The sequence below is a fragment of the Dermacentor albipictus genome, chromosome 9 (assembly GCF_038994185.2).
Source record: "Dermacentor albipictus isolate Rhodes 1998 colony chromosome 9, USDA_Dalb.pri_finalv2, whole genome shotgun sequence".
Lineage (NCBI taxonomy): Eukaryota > Metazoa > Arthropoda > Arachnida > Ixodida > Ixodidae > Dermacentor > Dermacentor albipictus.
In genome coordinates, this window is record NC_091829.1 from 51,475,301 (window position 1) to 51,493,668 (window position 18,368).

The window sequence follows — 18,368 nt, forward strand, 5'->3', positions numbered from 1 at the left end:
TGCCGCGCTGGTTATGCGCAAATGAATATACGAAAACTCTACGAACTTTCTATTTGCTGAGTTTAATTTTATGCTGTTTTCTTTAGTTTGGAATATCTCTATGTCGTGTACTCGTCGAAACACTCCATCGCTGTTGTTTTTCATTGAGCCCGAGTTCGTCTGAGCTCGAACTGCCAAAAGACGAACTCGTCCGTTCTCACACCGACAGCCGTATCCGACTCCCGCTTTTGCAGAATTCTAAATCTCCCCGGCGTCTGCTTCATCAGGCGCACTTTCTTTTTTTTTTTTTCCGGATACGACTTGCGTCAAACTGCGCGCTCTGTCCCACGCACTCTCATCGCGAGGGGAGTCTCGCCTTTCTCTTCGTCGAAGCTGTTGCAGACGTCCCACCACCGCCACCGCCACCCTTTCGTCTCCTCCTCGGGCTCACTCGCGGTTCTGGGAGGCCAGTGCGCATGCGCGCGCCGCAGAAGAGCGCGCCGCTCGTGCCCGAAACCCCGAGCGCTCCGCGCCGTCTGCATCCCGAGCGGCGAGTTGGAGCGCCGGAGCCGCGCCGGACGGATGCTCTTACTGCATGCTGGAAACGTCCCGTCATTGTCGGCAATCACCACCCGCCACCTCTCGACGTCGGCTACGATAGCGGATCTCGGTGGATAACCCCGGCTACTCCAGTCAGATTGTTGGGATTCTCTGGAGCTGTTGCAACTCCGTTTACCGCTCGTTTATTTATCTTGCCTACTTCTTTTTTTTCTTTTTCGCTCGAACTGCGAAAGTTGGCGCGGACTTGAAAACTTTTTGCGCGCCGTGACGGTGACCGGAAACTGGCCTCGCTGTGTGTAGGAAGTGAGTAGATACTTTGCGCACGCGTTGAGCGTCTCGGAAATAATCGTTTTTGTTTGAGGTTGAAAGTTCGCGTGGCAGAGAAAAAGTTTGGCGTTGGTGGGCTATAATCAGTCTGAATCCCGAGAAGCTGTTCGATTCTCGCGCCTTGCTCGTATATTTTATTCGTTTTTACTGCTCGACCTTTGGACAAAATTAAGAACGTCATTAAGCGAGCGTATGTGGGAGTGGTCTTTTGAATTAAACTAGGAAGTTCTTCGAGGCACCTTTTTTTCTGTCTTGATTTTTGCATCTTTTGTTGGCCTCTATCCTATAGCTCCAAGACGCAAAACTGCGCCCTAATAGTGTCAGTGTCCTATAAGTTTCGAGAAATAGAGGGCTTCTTAGAGATCAGGAAAGTCATTTGTATTTCCAGCGGTTCTCTCCTTTTCTCTATTCTCTGTGGGCGTATACTTCCTGCAGGAAGCTCCTGCATCGGCAAATGCAGATGAAACAACGTTGATCAAAAATATGTGAGGAGGGAATGTAGATCGTTTGAATCCTTGAAAAAAGAAAAAAAAAGCTTTCTTTGTGACAGCTGGCATCGCTTTTACCCATTCCAATTCGGTATAGCTACTGCTGGTCGGAGGCCACGTATATACACATGTTTTCCGAAATATTCACATTTGCTGCACTAACCAAGAAATTACGCAAGGAGAAAGATCTTCTGTAGGACGACGAAATTTGTAATTCCGCGGCCATCAACCAAATCAGCTTCTTAATATTTGTCACTTCGAAAAAGTTTGGCGAACAACTCTGCCTTCAAGTTCAGAACCCGAGAACCTCCGCCACGAACTCGATAGAGAATTTTTTTTCTTGCTTGTAACTGCGAAACTCCTCATGTTTTATTCGCTCGCCACCGTGGATGTTTCAGTTTGACTTTCGAGAAAAATTTCCCCATTTTAAAGCTTGCTTTCTGCGTGATGACTGATTTGCGGTGAAGTGTTCAGTACTGAGAAAAAAAAAAGTGGACAAGCCTGTGGCACCGGAACCTACCAGCCGTGAACATTCCATTACAGTCCCGATTCCGTGAGGGAGGATTTCGGGAAACGAGTGTATGCGAAGAACTTTTGGACAAGCTCTTCCCAGAAAGAAAAATAAGAAGTGTACGAAAAATACAGCAGCTTTAACATCGACGAGTCTCCGACCAACGCTTCGATTCGGTAAGTGAATTTTTTAATTGCCTCTCCCGTTGTAACAAGTGAACAATTTTTCGGAAACCTCCAAGCTTTTAGTGCTGTCCAAGGTTCCAGTAGGCAATGATTATTATAAATTAAACACGTGCCTTTGCTGTTAAGAATAACTATGCGCGGTGAATAAATCTGCCCAAGGTACACAATTCTATATGAAATAAAGTGCTCCAAGAAGATGAGGCAAGTTGGTATGATGGCATTTTCGGCCCGTGCCATCGAAGCCTTGATATTAGTGCATGATTTATTTTAATCTAGTGTAGAGATAGACATGTGGCGTATTTCATACATTGTGATTTGGATCGCCCCCTCAAATCACACATGCTTTTTTAATTATTGGCTATACGATCGATATATCGAAAAAAAAAACTATTTATTCGTCATTGCTGGCGGAACGCAGCACATCGAATGTCTCTGCTAAACATGGCAGTAGCTTCAGTCAAGCCGCCATGCATCGCGAAACTCCGCCGTATACAGTAAATAGAAGCAACATTAGATAAACAGAGGGTTCGTTTAATCGGCCGCTATATGTCCGGGGTCTTCCTGTTTCCTTCTCGCAATATTCGACGGATGTAGTGAAAACAAACTCGTACGCTATGACCGAAAAGATTTTATCACTAGGACTTCGGTCACCGCATGCTTGATAAAAACCAGTTATAATTCACTTTATGTGACATAACGAGCACATTTCGTAGGCTTGTGTAGAAGTAAGACTATATCTGCTAAGCGCCATTTGCTATTGACATTAGTGAGCTGGAAGAGGATAAATTAAAATGTTTTTTTTTTTCGCGTTGAACCTCAGAAAAATTGCAAGGTAGAATACTTTGCACCAATATATCACATCAAATCAATCACAAAGTTTCGAATTATATATATGCAGTTCAATTGAATTCTGGAATTTTACGAGTCAAAAACCACGATCTGATTATAAGGCACGCCGTAGTGAGGGTCTCCGGATTAAATTTGACCACCAGGGTACCTTTAACGTGCGCTGAATGCACGCGACAGGGGTGGTTTCGCATTCAGCCCCCATCGAGCTTCGGCCGCCGCGGCCGGGATTCGCTCTAAGCTACCGCGGTGAATAACATTTATGAAAATATATATACATAGATTTTTTGTTTCATGGAAAGGAACGTGCCAATCATATAACGTTACTTGCGTATAAAAGTTTCAGAAATCTTTAATGCGCGCGTCTTTACATAAGCGAGCGAAGCTAACGAAAAATTATAATTTTTTTAGAGCAGCCTAGACACATATGATAATTATCCTCCACAGGGGCTGAAGACACTGGGTGAACAGTCCGCTCCACTGCTTCTCCTTCTTAGAGCACCGGCATTCTAGAAGGGCTACATGTGCCAACATTTTACCAAACTTTCGCGGTTTATATGCACCTCTTCATTCGGTAGGCAAGAGCGTGTATTAGGCATTACAATACATTTTAGGTACACTTCAATTTTTTGAAGGCTGCGCCGGGTCACCAATCAATGCATACCTTCGGAGTGATCGATCTTCGTGAGGAACTGTGATTATCGGTTGGAGCACCTGCAAAAAAAGTCGAACGAAGGATTTTTTTTAATATTAGGACAAACATACGAGCTTTGTGCTTACATCTGTGTGTGGTCGGGCGGGTTGTTGGCGTAGCATTGAAAAAGGTTGAGTTGAGCATAACGTAAAGGTACAGAAAAGCATGGAATGTTATATAAAATGTTTGAATAATTTTAATACTCAACATTCTTGACCTCCGGTAAAAGAAACACATCTTACCATAACGACAGCCACCAACCTCCATTAAGTACGCGCAGCCGAGGCAGACACTTGTGTCATTAAGTTTGGTAGCGCTCATTCGGAACTCAACAACGTCTATTTTAGCGACAAATAAAAAGTGTAGGACTACGCTGTGGACTCCGGCTATTGTTGGTGAACGTTATACATCTTATTCTATAGTAGATTTCGGTTCGTGAATATAGTCCCTACTTTTACTCTAACGTCCACGCATTCATGTTGCTACCGCGATCAAAAATATTTACGCGGTTTGAACAACAAATCAGAAAGAAAAGGAAGGAAGTCTGATACACGAACACCGCGTTTCCTCCGAGCGCCTCAAACACAACGTAGCGCGAACAGAAACCAAACAGCGAGGCCACCTTTGGCATTTCTCGATTGCACACTTAGTGGGCGCGATTGAGCTCATTCACCTGTACTGCCCACAGACGAGCGCTCGAGAAAGAAATCGTGCAAATCTTGCAAATGAGTACAGAACACTTTGCGAGATTTCCCCATCAGGCAAGCGCACAATCGGCGGGCTTTGAATCAAACCAGGCGTGGTTGACGGCGCTGCCAACTTCTCTGTGTCCCCGTGCAGTGCATCGACATCGACTGAACTTCCTTGACATTAATTGATTTTCTGCTACAAACGTTGGACTGTTGCCTCTAGCAGTACCGTTCCTTTCTTTTTGTCTTTTTTTTTGTAACGCTACGGATTTTGTCTTAGAAAAGTGCATGCACATCTGCGCCCCATCTCTATCGGAGACCACTGATCACCTGACCTTCGTTGCTGCAAACGACAAATGAGTTTGGCGAACAGCCCGTCACGTTCCGCTCAATCTGCTGGACAGCGGTGCGAGACCTGCGTCAGTTCCGCTTCCGGTGGGAACTTCCTGCGCGAGCGCGCACTACCATTCGAACGAAACGGCTGTGTACAACTTGCTTGAGCTCAAAACGTAGCGGAGTGCAAAGACCGAGGTAAAAGTATTATTTTTCACAAAGACGACATTTTTTGTCATGTGCCTCCAAACGCATAGATTGTCCAAGGCTTTTCTTTTCTTGCTGCTATGAACAAACTACTCTACACAATATTTCGTTTTACAGCTGAATGACGTTCAGGTATGGCTCCTCCATTCACGAATTATATATGCACTGCCGGTAAATGTTACCAAGGCGCTTCATCTTCTTGCAATGCGCTTCTAATTTCGTTGAAGTGAAGTCGATACAGCAGGATAATGCACTGCACAATTTCGGTTCCGTATATATTCATTATTACAGGAACATTAAGTGTTGCATCATTACAAAATAATTAAGGTGCTTTGTTTGATCTAAAAAAAACGGACTTTGTACTCGTTCATATGACATGAACAAGTTAGTCATCCCGTGATTTAGTAAGTAAAGAAGCCAATCTACCTGCATTGCAATATCCTAGATCCCCCCCCCCCTTTTTTTTTCTTCAGTGGACAGAACTGCGCAAAAACAAGTCGCGTACACATAAGCGTACGTCGTCAATAAAACAGCGTCCCCCCTCCCCCCCCAAAAAAAAGGAAGAAAAAGAAAACATCGGTAAATTTTGAATCCTCCCGCCATTTTCCTTCAAAATGTTTATTTGGCAGCGTGCTAGGTGGCGCTAAGTCCTCATACTCTGCACCGGTTTGTTTCAACGACCGCAATTATTGCTTCGCAAATTGCAGTTTCCCGGCTTCGTAGCCGGCAAGTGGCCGTCAAACGCGGAAGCAGTTGTCATAATAGTGCGTTTTTTTCACGTTTCCACTGAACATTATATAAAGCGATTCCAAATGCCAATCCGTTCAACTTCAAAATAAAAAAGCTGAGCAAAGATTTGAGGGGATGTGAAAAGGTGTGTGTGCGTGCGCGTGTGTGTGGGTGTGTGTTTTCCACGCGGATGTTGCGGAAGCGTTTCCTGTACAATGATCTATTCCTGAGGGATGCCAGCGCGGCTGGATAGGGCAGACAGAAGCGAGTAATCCGTCCCTGAGGAAGAAATCAACAACTGACTTTATTTCCAGAATCGTCCAAACTGGACAGCTCGGTTTCGCATCCTCGCACCATCTTCCTTTCCCCCGCACCTAACGCGATACCATTGGATCGATGGTGAAAGATGGGAAAGGGTGCCTAGGAAAGGGTGTCTCGGCTGCTGCAGTGCGGCCATGAGGCCTCCACAATCTATTACGGGAAGGAATTAAAGAACTCCTACCATAGAAACACAATTTGCAAAATTATTACAACCCCTACCCCCGTTCCACCGTTCATTTCTACCACTCATTCTTATATAGGCACTACTACGAGCAATACCGCAACAAAAGTTGATTATTCAGTTTGTTGGTGCTGGTGTACTTGCAAAAAATTGCGGTTTCTGAAACGAAAACACAGAAACAAATGCAGGCATATGTGTGCGCCACGTCCGACTAACTTATTCGGGAAAATACACGCCCTGTATGCATCCGAGGAAAGCAGGGCTCAGGTGCTTAAAGCGCGTCTATTTTATGAAATGAATCAGCCAGTAGTCACACGCCGAGTTGTCTCTTGCGTTACTTCGTGTGCCTTGCTATTGCGCCCCGCAATGTTTTCGAGGTATTGTCCAGCGTGAGATCTTTTTGATCTTACCATTAAAACGCTCATTGCAATATGAACGCTTTACCAATAGCCAAGTGACCTCAGGCGGGAACAAGTGTCGGCTAAAAGCGCCACATGAAGCCCGCCAGGCGAAACCCAGCTGTATGCACGGCCACCATTGCTACCAATTATAAAAATATATGTCAGCGCGCGCTGGAAGTTACCCGAAGAGATATTGATTAATTGTGCACTATCTACGGTTTTGTTAATGTGTGTATCGAGCCGTGCTTTAGTAGCCGTACTAAATTATGCGCTCCAACCCTATTCAAGGATGAAGTCACATATGTAACCAGGAAATGCATACGTTTTACTGCGTATTCAACTCTTCTATGCACTGTCTGTTCAAAATGCGGGAATATTGTAGATCATCCTGTCTTGAACGTGTGCTAATTTGCTTCTTTTAATAGCCCTGATTATCTGTAAATTGCGTGTTTATACTTTTGTTTCTATGGAAGGTCCTGTTCTTTAACGCACCTTCCATTTATTATACTCTTTGACAAAGGGCATCAGGGATGTAATGAACAAAATAATGATAATATTAGTAATAATGATAGCAACACTAATAACAAGATATTTCACTAGCCAGTAAAATCAGCGACTACAATTTACTTTAGGCGTATCGCTGTTGCCCCACTTGAAAGTGCGAACGACGATTTAACTATGAGGACAGAGAGGAAAACAAAGAGAAAAGGATACATAGGAAGGCAGGGAGGTTAACCAGAGGTAGTTCCGGTTGGCTACCCTGTACAGAGGTAAGGGTTAGGGCGGGTAAAAAGAGAAATAGAGTGCGAGGGGGAGATGTAGAGAAAGAGAGACGGGCACCTATGAGGAGTGCGAACAACCTGGATAACTGTCCGCATTTGCTAAATTAATCATCCGAACGAGGTGCTGTGTGCGCGTACTACCACTCTTCCAATGTACCGTACACACATATTCATGGTGTTCAAATCTCAACGTCTAACCTCGACAAGCTCGAGCTGTAGGTTTTCCATTTCTTTGGCACTTTTGTCAACTCTCGGTAATGACACCACTGAGAAAGGCGTTATTTCATACAGCAAGCTATATGGTTGACATCTGTTTTACTATGCAAGTATAAAACCACTTACATTCTTTTTTTAAGTAACAACGGGATTTCTAAAGTTGTCTGTGGTAGATATACATCAACACTACATGTTTGTCTACCTTACATGAAGTAGCGCACAATAGTTTCATTCTACAGAAATCGAAGTGCAATATCAAATTAAACACCAAGAGCTCACGAAGTCAGTTTGCAATTTTCGAACTCAAGCTTTAGCTTTCTAAGCGATAGCCACTTCAAAAATTCTGACACAAACACATGTTTCAATATGTTCGTTCAATAAATGCGCGAAGGAAACCATCAATATTTGAGTTTAGTTCGTACTCAAATTCTAAAGAATGTGCTTCGTTTAAACATAAAGTAGGACAATACAGTTCACTTCGTAGAAATTTTAACGGTACTCATCTCAAAACTGGCACTTGTTTCAAGACCCACTTCAGATCTCCACTGCCTGAATTTATCAATCGCAAGGTGTGCCTTCCGGTAATTAGCGCGGTATTCAGTCAATCGTTGACATTATTCAATGAGTTTGGATTTTCGGCGCAGGCAGAGTCCGCCTTTTCGACTAATGTAACTCAAGGAGTAGATCCATCTGCAATCTGGCACCAGCGGTTTGGGCTATTTAACCGGTAAAGAAAAGTACCGTAGAGAATGCCGACCGTCTTCTAACATCTGTACATCTTCTAAAGCATAAATATGACAGAATTCAATGTTACTTAATTCGGGACATTCTAACGTCTCTCGTATATAATGACGCGTGTACTTATCTTTATCGAGCGACACGTTTTGCCGCCTAGCAAATGTTATCGCACAGCGCGGGACGCGCCTGCATTTATCCGAAGTTTCTGGAAAGTTGTCGATGCTTCTATCCGCTGTCTGTTGTCGCCGAACCTTGTGTTATCTGATTTCATCGCTTGACGCGAATGGTGTAGAACATTGTGGAAGGCACACGGGTCCGAACGATTAGTCTGGAACATTCGACGACCGCTCTATAAAAGCCGACGCACTTGACCCGCTGATCAGATTTTCGACGATCGCCGAGCGTGTTCGCCGCTTTCGTTGTGCTATAAGTGTAGCCTGTTTTGTGGGCACAGGTTCGCCCAATAAAAGCTAGTTTTGTATTCCACCGTACTGCTTCTTTCTTCACCGTCACTACCACGTGACATCTGGTGGAGGTGCTGGTGCGTTCATGTACCGAACGCCCCCGCAAAGCCGCGATCCAAGCCCAAAGCCCGAGGACAAAACTAACATCGCCGAAGACCAGCGTGCTAGCCGCAGACTGCAAGGACTGCCCCCAGAGCACGGACTTCTACCTGAGTCTACAAAGAAGATCGTGGTCAAGACAACCTCAATGGCTGCCCCAGCGTGCCCCGTTATCCTACAACAACCTCGGGACCCCCCGACCTTCCATGGAGCAGCGACTGAAGACCCAGAATCCTGGTTGGAGACCTACGAACGAATCGCGACTTTTAACAACTGGGACTCCGACGACAAGCTGCGGCATGTATACTTTGCCTTAGAAGATGCCGCCAGAACGTGGTTTGAGAACCGGGAGTCGACCTTGACGACATGGGACCTCTTCCGTACCGGCTTCCTGCGCACGTTCACGAGCATCGTGCGCAAGGAAAGGGCCGAAGCCATGCTGGACGCCCGAGTGCAGCTACCTAACGAGAACGTCGCCATCTTCACGGAAGAAATGAAACGTCTGTTCCGCCATGCCGACCCGGATATGCCTGAGGAGAAGAAAGTCCGCCTTCTCATGCGTGGTGTGAAGGAAGAACTTTTCGGCGCAATGATACGAAGCCCACCGAAGACTGTAGAAGAGTTCCTTCGCGAGGCCACCAGCATCGAGAAGACACTCGAAATGCGGAACCGGCAATTCAACCGCCGTACAAGCTCTACCCACTACGCCGGAGTTCAGTCACTCGCCGCCGACGACCTACGCGAGGCTATCCGAGCTGTCGTGCGGGAGGAGCTACAAAAGCTGTTCCCATCATCACAGCCTCAAGTGGCTTCGATTGCCGACGCCGTGCGTGAGGAGCTCCAACAACAACTTGGAGTAGCCCCTGAATCGCCGCAGCGTGAGCCGCAAGCGATGACCTACGCCGCCGTCGCACGCCGTCAAGGACCCCCTCCGCGACCGCGCCAGGGCCCTGTCACGCCACAGTTTCGTCGTCCGCCGCCGCCGCCGCCAGCACGACCACCCGTCGCCCAGCGCACCTACGCGAGGAAGACGGACATCTGGCGTGCTCCTGACCACCGCCCGCTCTGCTACCACTGCGGAGAAGCGGGTCACGTCTACCGACGATGTCCGTACCGGGAGATGGGACTGCGAGGTTTCGCCGTCAACGCGCCGCGTCCACAGCTTGGCGAGCGCCCACGTGACATCGCCGATTACCTCGCCGCTACTCAGTGGAGCCCTCGACGGCCGTCCCGTTCGCCATCACCAGGCCGCTACCTGTCGCCGCAGCGCCGACCATACACTGGCCCAGCCCGGGGCCGGTCAGCGAGCCCATACCCGGAAAACTAAAAGCAGCAACCGATGGAGGTGCGGTTGCTGTTCGTCGAACTGACGAAGATCCTCCGCCGCCGACGAAGACCACGAAGAAACCATCTCGACGACCTAATGACGACACGCCGCCGTCCCGACGAAGTCTGGAAGCCAAAACTACACCGACGAAAGACGACTTGACGACGCGACGTTCCAACTTCATTTCAACACGACGCAGCCGTGATCCAACACCAAGACCTAACTACAATGCCAGACAAAGAACAACCGACCTCGACGTGCTTCTCGACGGCCACGCAGTCACTGCCTTAGTCGACACAGGGGCCGATTACTCCGTAATGAGTGGACACATCGCCGCCCAGTTGAAGAAAGTGAAGACCGCATGGGAAGGCCCTCAGATTCGCACCGCTGGAGGACACCTCATCACGCCGACTGGGATCTGCACGGCAAGAATAACAATTCATGACCGGACTTACCCTGCCACCTTCGTTATCCTCCAACAGTGTTCACGAGACGTCATTCTCGGTATGGACTTCCTGGACCAACACGGCGCAATCATCAACCTCAAGTCGAAGTCAGTAACGCTGTCGGAAGATAAAGCAATGGCGCCGGAGAGCCCTCGTAGTCACCACGCCTTGAGTGTGCTTGAAGATCAAGTGAGCATCCCGCCTCGCAGCAGCATTGTTATTTCGGTCAGCACCGAAACACCCGCTGACGTAGAAGGCGTCATCGAAGGCGACCAACGTCTACTGCTAGACCGTGAAATTTGCGTCGCAAGAGGGATCGCTCGACTGCATGGAGGGAAAACTGAAGTGTTGCTGACAAACTTCAGCCAGGAGTTCAAGCACATCAACAAGGGCACGACGATCGCGTACATCGAGGAAATTCTGGAAACAAGTAATGCGTTTGTCCTCTCGGATTCCGCCGCATCTACCCCGACGACCATGGTTCCCGAACCAGACTACGACATTAATCCAAATCTCCCTATGTATAAACAACAGCAGCTCAGAAGTCTGCTCCGACGATACAAAGGCTGCTTTTCGACGTCATCGAGGATTCGACAAACACCAGTCGCCAAGCATCGCATAATCACCGAGGAATGCGCTCGACCACTCCGTCAGAGCCCTTACCGAGTTTCGGCGCGAGAACGTGAAGCTATAAGAGAACAAGTCGACGAAATGCTGCGCGACGACATCATCCAGCCATCGAAAAGCCCGTGGGCATCCCCTGTTGTTCTGGTAAAGAAAAAGGACGGAACCCTACGTTTCTGCGTCGATTATCGGCGTCTGAACAAGATCACGAAGAAGGACGTATACCCCCTCCCACGGATAGACGACGCATTGGATCGGCTCTGCAACGCTAAATACTTCTCGTCCATGGATCTCAAGTCCGGCTATTGGCAAATAGAAGTCGACGAAAGAGATCGCGAAAAGACCGCCTTCATCACCCCAGACGGCCTCTACGAGTTCAAGGTTATGCCATTCGGACTGTGCTCGGCGCCTGCAACGTTCCAGCGCGTGATGGACACGGTTTTAGCAGGATTGAAGTGGCAGACCTGTCTCGTATACTTGGATGACGTCGTCGTCTTCGCCGAAAATTTCGACGTTCACCTTAGGCGGCTGGCAACAGTACTAGAGGCCATCAGGACATCAGGACTTACTCTGAAGCCGGAAAAGTGCCGCTTCGCTTACGAGGAGCTTCTATTTTTAGGCCACGTCATCAGCAAATCTGGAGTCCGCCCCGACCCGCAGAAGACAGCTGCCATAGCAAAGTTCCCACAGCCCATCGACAAGAAGGCAGTGCGTAGATTTCTTGGCATGTGCGCCTACTACAGGCGATTTGTCAAGAACTTTTCACGCATCGCTGAGCCGCTGACGCAGCTAACTAAATGTGACGTCGAGTTCAAGTGGGAAACGCCGCAGGCCGACGCATTTGAAGAACTCAAACGACGCATGCAGTCGCCGCCGGTACTTGCGCACTTCGACGAGAACGCCGATACCGAACTCCACACTGACGCCAGTAGCCTAGGCCTCGGCGCCGTCCTGGTCCAGAGAAAAGATGGACATGAACACGTGATAGCTTACGCTAGCCGGTCGTTGTCAAAAGCGGAAGGCAATTATTCTACAACCGAAAAGGAATGCCTCGCCATTGTTTGGGCTACAGCGAAATTTCGCCCTTACCTATATGGCAGGCCATTCAAAGTCGTCAGCGACCATCACGCCTTGTGTTGGCTAGCGAATTTAAAGGATCCCTCAGGACGGCTAGCACGGTGGAGCCTCAGACTACAAGAATACGACATCACTGTAACATACAAGTCCGGACGAAAACACTCAGACGCCGATTGCCTATCACGCGCCCCCATTGACCCGCCGCCGCAAGATGACGAGGATGACGACGCCTTCCTTGGTATAATAAGCGCGGAAGACTTCGCCGAACAACAACGAGCGGACCCGGAACTTAAAGGCCTCGTCGATTATTTGGAAGGGCACACCGACGTTGTCCCCAGGGCATTTAAGCGCGGATTATCTTCCTTCACGCTTCAAGACAGTCTACTCGTGAAGAAGAACTTCTCACCAGTCCGCGCCAATTACCTTCTTGTTGTCCCGTCAGGACTTCGTCCAGAAGTATTGCACGCCCTACATGACGATCCGACCGCTGGACACCTCGGATTTTCCCGGACACTCTCGAGGATACAAGAAAAGTATTATTGGCCGCGCCTGACCGCCGACGTCACCCGTTATGTCAGAACATGCCGAGACTGTCAGCGACGCAAGACACCGCCAACAAGGCCAGCCGGATTACTACAGCCAATCGAGCCTCCTCGCCGACCATTCGAGCAGATAGGGATGGACTTGCTGGGACCCTTTCCGACGTCAATAACCGGAAATAAGTGGATCGTCGTGGCGACGGACTACCTCACCCGCTTCGCTGAAACAAAAGCACTGCCGAACTGTAGCGCAGCCGAAGTCGCGAAATTCTTTGTCGAAAACATCCTGCTGCGACATGGCGCCCCAGAAGTCCTCATCACCGACCGAGGAACGGCCTTTACAGCGGAGCTCACCCAAGCCATTCTGAAATACAGTCAGACAAGGCACAGGAGGACAACGGCTTACCACCCGCAGACGAATGGTCTTACGGAGCGGCTGAATAAGACCCTCGCCGACATGCTAGCGATGTACGTCGACGTCGAACACAAGATGTGGGACGCGGTCCTGCCGTATGTCACCTTCGCGTACAACACGGCGGTGCAAGAAACAACACAGATCACGCCGTTTAAGCTGGTTTATGGCAGGAACCCGACGACGACGCTTGACGCCATGCTGCCGCACGTAACTGACGAAGAGAACGTTGACGTCGCTAGCTATCTCCAGCGCGCCGAAGAAGCCCGACAGCTCGCCCGCCTGCGGATCAAGAGCCAGCAGAGGACCGATAGCCGACACTACAACCTCCGACGACGCTTCGTCGAGTACCAGCCTGGCGACCGTGTTTGGGTATGGACCCCGATACGCCGACGAGGACTCAGTGAGAAACTACTCCGACGCTATTTCGGACCCTACAAGGTCATCCGACGTATTGGCGCTCTGGACTATGAGGTCGTGCCAGACGGCATTTCGCATTCACAGCGGCGCCGCGCACGATCTGAAGTGGTCCACGTGGTGCGCCTTAAACCGTTTTACGGACGCTGACGAACTTCGTCATTTTTGTTCTTTTCTTTGCTGCGAGTGCTTTTGTTTATCACTTTTGTTTGTTTGCAGCATCGGGTCGATGCTTTTAAGAGGGGGGTAATGACGCGTGTACTTATCTTTATCGAGCGACACGTTTTGCCGCCTAGCAAATGTTATCGCACAGCGCGGGACGCGCCTGCATTTATCCGAAGTTTCTGGAAAGTTGTCGATGCTTCTATCCGCTGTCTGTTGTCGCCGAACCTTGTGTTATCTGATTTCATCGCTTGACGCGAATGGTGTAGAACATTGTGGAAGGCACACGGGTCCGAACGATTAGTCTGGAACATTCGACGACCGCTCTATAAAAGCCGACGCACTTGACCCGCTGATCAGATTTTCGACGATCGCCGAGCGTGTTCGCCGCTTTCGTTGTGCTATAAGTGTAGCCTGTTTTGTGGGCACAGGTTCGCCCAATAAAAGCTAGTTTTGTATTCCACCGTACTGCTTCTTTCTTCACCGTCACTACCACGTGACAATAAAGTACCTGTATTTCATTACGTCCACTAGTGATCAGAAATCACAAAGCAATAAAGATGAGAAAAAAAAGAGAATACAACAAAGCAAAAGACATGTGCATGTTCATGGAAAGGCTCCATATATATATATATATATATATATAGGAAGACGTTGAGGTCAGCTTTCCACAATTAGAAGAGCCCTTTCAAAACTCGTGACGGTTACCACGATTGAATACTGCAGCACAACTTAAAACAAAGGAAGAAAAAAGAAGAAAGAATAGGTGAAGGAACCGCGTGTCGGACGCTGCGTTTCGTTATGCAGAACCCACAACACGGCACTTAGCGACCAAACCTTTGTCGACGATGTTGTGGACACCGAGGGGACAGACACGGAATTTGACTTATCCCGGCAAATTGAAGCCAGAGCGCTTGTTAACGTGGAAGTCTCGTATGTGGAAACGGGTGGCATGCCGGCAGGTCGGTCGTGAAAGGCAGTGAATTAGCACACCGGCAATTTGACATTCACCCTAGGAAAGTGATTTTGTCGTAAGCGGGGAAAATACAAAATAATAAAAATGAAAAAGAAATAAAGATGCAAGGTACATACAACGGAGAATGTAGAGAATATAAATAGAATAGGTGAAGCGGCACTCATTGAAGTTTCTTTCGTCAATAACGATTGGCGGAGTGCTGGGTAAAGCACAAAAGGTTAGCGAAAACGAACAAAAGTAAACAATATGAACAAAAGAGTTATAAATAAATCAAGACAGGGTAAGAGCACTTGCGAAACTGCACGACGGTAAGAGACAAGGTGTTTCTCCTCTGAAAGTAAACGATAGAAGAAAACACGCTTGCTGGACTGGTAATATGGCGTTAGGTTCTTAAGTTAAGTTAAGTTAAGCTCTGATTGTGAAGAAACGGGCAAGAGTACCTATTTCCGTTCTTGCTGGGTGTGCGACTAGCAAATACGGGACAGGATATTTCCACCTGTAAGCAGGAGTTGTCAACCCGGTAGCCCTACGTTTAACGGATTACAGGAAAAAAATGAAATGCATGGCTTTGAAATTTGGATAAGCGAACAATACGCAGTTGGACGAAAAATATAGAAAGAAGAAACTGAGTTGTATCAAGACGCGCTGGATTAAGAACGAAAACATAAAATGAAACCAAGGGGTGCGAATACAAAATAGAGCATTGGGCGATTTGGATTCTCTTCATCGTGTAGCAACGTGGCGAATGCGCACTGACGGGCAATGACGACATAAGCACTTGTGCCGTACATCCTTCTCCGGTTGTTGAGTGGCTGCATGGCTACGATCACACATGTTACCGAAAGATCAGGGTGAAAGAAAAGAGGCGAGCGAATAATGAATAAATGACGACAAAACTGCAAAATAATACTGAGCACAATATATTTAGTAAGACACGATGCTTTGGAGAAATAAGTAATACAAGTTATTACCATGGTCGATGCAAGTATACACGACCGAAAAATGTTCACTGTCCCTGTTTATATTTGTTTCATTGGTATAATACATGACTTCAAAAGCTGCATTTCAAACATTTATACCCGTGAGCTGGGGTGTCTTGGACCTAAGGTGAAATATCATTCTCTGCAATTTCACTATCTTGAAGGATGGAAGTGCGACCGTAGAGTATGAAGTTTAACTTCTTTGAAATTCTGAACTAGCAGCACCGAACGCTGCGCGACCTATTGTGAAACTTCTTCGTAATGCCTGTACGATGTTCATTTAATACGGCATGCATTGGCTGTGCTCTTTGAAAATCAATTCGGAGCCATCCATTATCGCATCTGTCTATGGCGTTATGATGACTTTTGTGGACCACATACCATAAATCAGACATTCAGCACATTTTTTGGACAAGTGCCAGCGTCACCGACACCGTGAGATGGAAGGTGTTGCGTACACACCTCTAATACTGAAATCTAAATACTGGTAGTTGTAAAAAGAGTACGCGAAACATAACGACGAGACTGTTTATTCCACTGGATTTGTAGGCATTCAAAAAAGTGCTTAGGCATAATAACGTAAGCCAACACTCTCGGGGATTACTTGGAGTGGTCTTCTAATGTGATTCTGTACATTACAAAGTGCAAACGGTAACCATCATCGAATAGTAAGCGCGCACTGATTCATACAGGGACGCGCTTGCATTCATCCAAAGCACAGCTGCAATTTCAGGGAACTAAATCGTGTTTGCCAAATGGCCTTTCTCAAAAAGTATTTTGAAACTGTCAAAGCGCACGAAGACGAGAAACGAAGAGAATTGTTAAACAGTCCCTGACACGCCAGCATCGTATCTGGCGTGTTTTCGGGTTCTTCGGCGGCATTCATTACTTTCTACAACAACGGGAAAGAAATAAATGACAAAATAGACGAAATAGACGAACAACAAGCTGAAAGGAACGATCGTTTCTCCCATACGAAGCGTACGAGTTATGCAACATGGCGAAGCCCATGGAAGGTTTGTGTCCGATACTTGTGCGACCTCCTTTAGAAGGGGGGGAAAACAGGAAAGAATAATAACGCCGAGGTCGCTGAGTATACTAGTGTTCCCTTGCTATTGAGAAAATATAGAGGAAGTATTTCCTGGCATGCTACTCACGCACACCACCGCTATATATAGGGTCATACCATTACGAAGGAGTATTTCGATCATTCGGGCACGTCGAAGGTAATGCCTCTGTTGCCCGCACTGGGATATGTGAGCGACCGCTTCTTTTGTAATGGCCACGCCAACGGTTCACGGACGCTGCATTGAGAGTCGGAGCACGCCGAATGACCAACGGTGCGATGCGTACAAATGGGATCTCAGTCATCGCGGCAGTCACGTGACTCGAGCGCTGCAAACGGAGTTTACGCTGATGACTCGGGTCATTTACTTTGCTTGCTGGAAATTTTGAAGGACACAATATAAAATACGGATTCCTACGATACATGAGAAACCTAAACGAAGCGTCAGTTAAGCATGTCTATACATGCATAACCGGTTATTCCGATAGATACATCGTTCTGAGGAAAAATAGTTTATCGCTATGCTTTTGCAGACCATATACTAATCGTTCAGACTATGGTGACAGAAAATAGTAGCAATATCCATGCATATAATGTGCATAACCAATGACCCCCCGTCATATTGCTTCGGGTTCCTCTCCTGAAGAGCGTTGCGGGTGTCGTCCTCTTACGTTGGCCTTTATTTCTCAACGTCATCAGCCTTTTCATTTTTAGGTTTAGTAATCTTCTAGGTATACAAACTGAACGCATAATTGTTAATTACCAATCACCTTAACAACACACAATGCGACTTTATCTTCTTTCTTTTTTTTTCTTTTTTGTATCGCATACAAGCTCTCTTCGGCAATATATAGCAATTCATCTTTCTTAGCCAAACTCTGATTTAAGTTTAGGCGTTTTATGTCATCCCTCATTGCGTTTCACTTCAATTTTTCCATATTCCCCTTAACAAGCGGTGTATTGGATATATCTTACATGCGTGCCTTATTCGGTAACCAGCGCGCCATCTGTGTTGCCCTTTTCGCCATGATCCACGCCGATTCCTTTTGTCCTTGACGCCACCAGAAGATGTCATTGCGTTTTCGTAAAGCTGTTGTCTCGTTGCCGTTTCGACTGCTGCTGCAAAAGCGTTGTGTTCTAATTCCACCGAAGGGCTTTTGACTTCGTGCTGCTGTTTACTTGTGACTCATAAACTCCATCTCATATTAGTCGCAGTCGGAGACGTGTGAGTCTTATGTCCTCGGCAATATTGTCATAAGAGCCCTGGCCACCCATGAACCCCAACGGAAGGGCATTTGATTTAGCAGTAAGTGTTTAGTTGTGGCTTGTATGGCTGCTTTTGAGAAACTCAGCCATGTCGGAAGCTTTTGCACTGCTTTATTCTTTACTTACGGTAGAGCGTTTCGTGATGGTTCAAACATTAAATTCCACCGCCTATTTCACCCTGTCTTCAGTCATTCGAGATCTGAGTATACCTATCACAGAAACACCTTGGCCTTGCGTGTGTCCGGTTGCATAAGCACACAATATGTCAACACTTGCATAATTTATACTTCCAAGAGGAAAGTAGCATGCACACTTACATCCTAAT

At 47.3% G+C, this 18,368-nt stretch overlaps 1 protein-coding gene across 10 annotated transcripts in view; it reads left to right on the top strand.

The window, feature by feature from the left end:
* Positions 1-18,368, top strand: part of LOC135911930 (cholecystokinin receptor type A-like) — a 463,919-nt gene that overhangs the window by 372,900 nt on the left and 72,651 nt on the right. For 2 of the 10 annotated variants that reach the window (XM_065444270.2, XM_070525687.1), the window contains exon 2: positions 1,899-2,042. The exons of 6 other annotated variants lie outside the window; for them this stretch is intronic. The gene's annotated coding sequence lies outside the window, so the exon portion shown is untranslated. Of the gene's footprint in view, positions 1-519; positions 844-1,366; positions 2,043-18,368 lie in introns of those variants that run through there. 2 more of the 10 variants (XM_070525686.1, XM_065444274.2) reach the window with 2 other exon arrangements.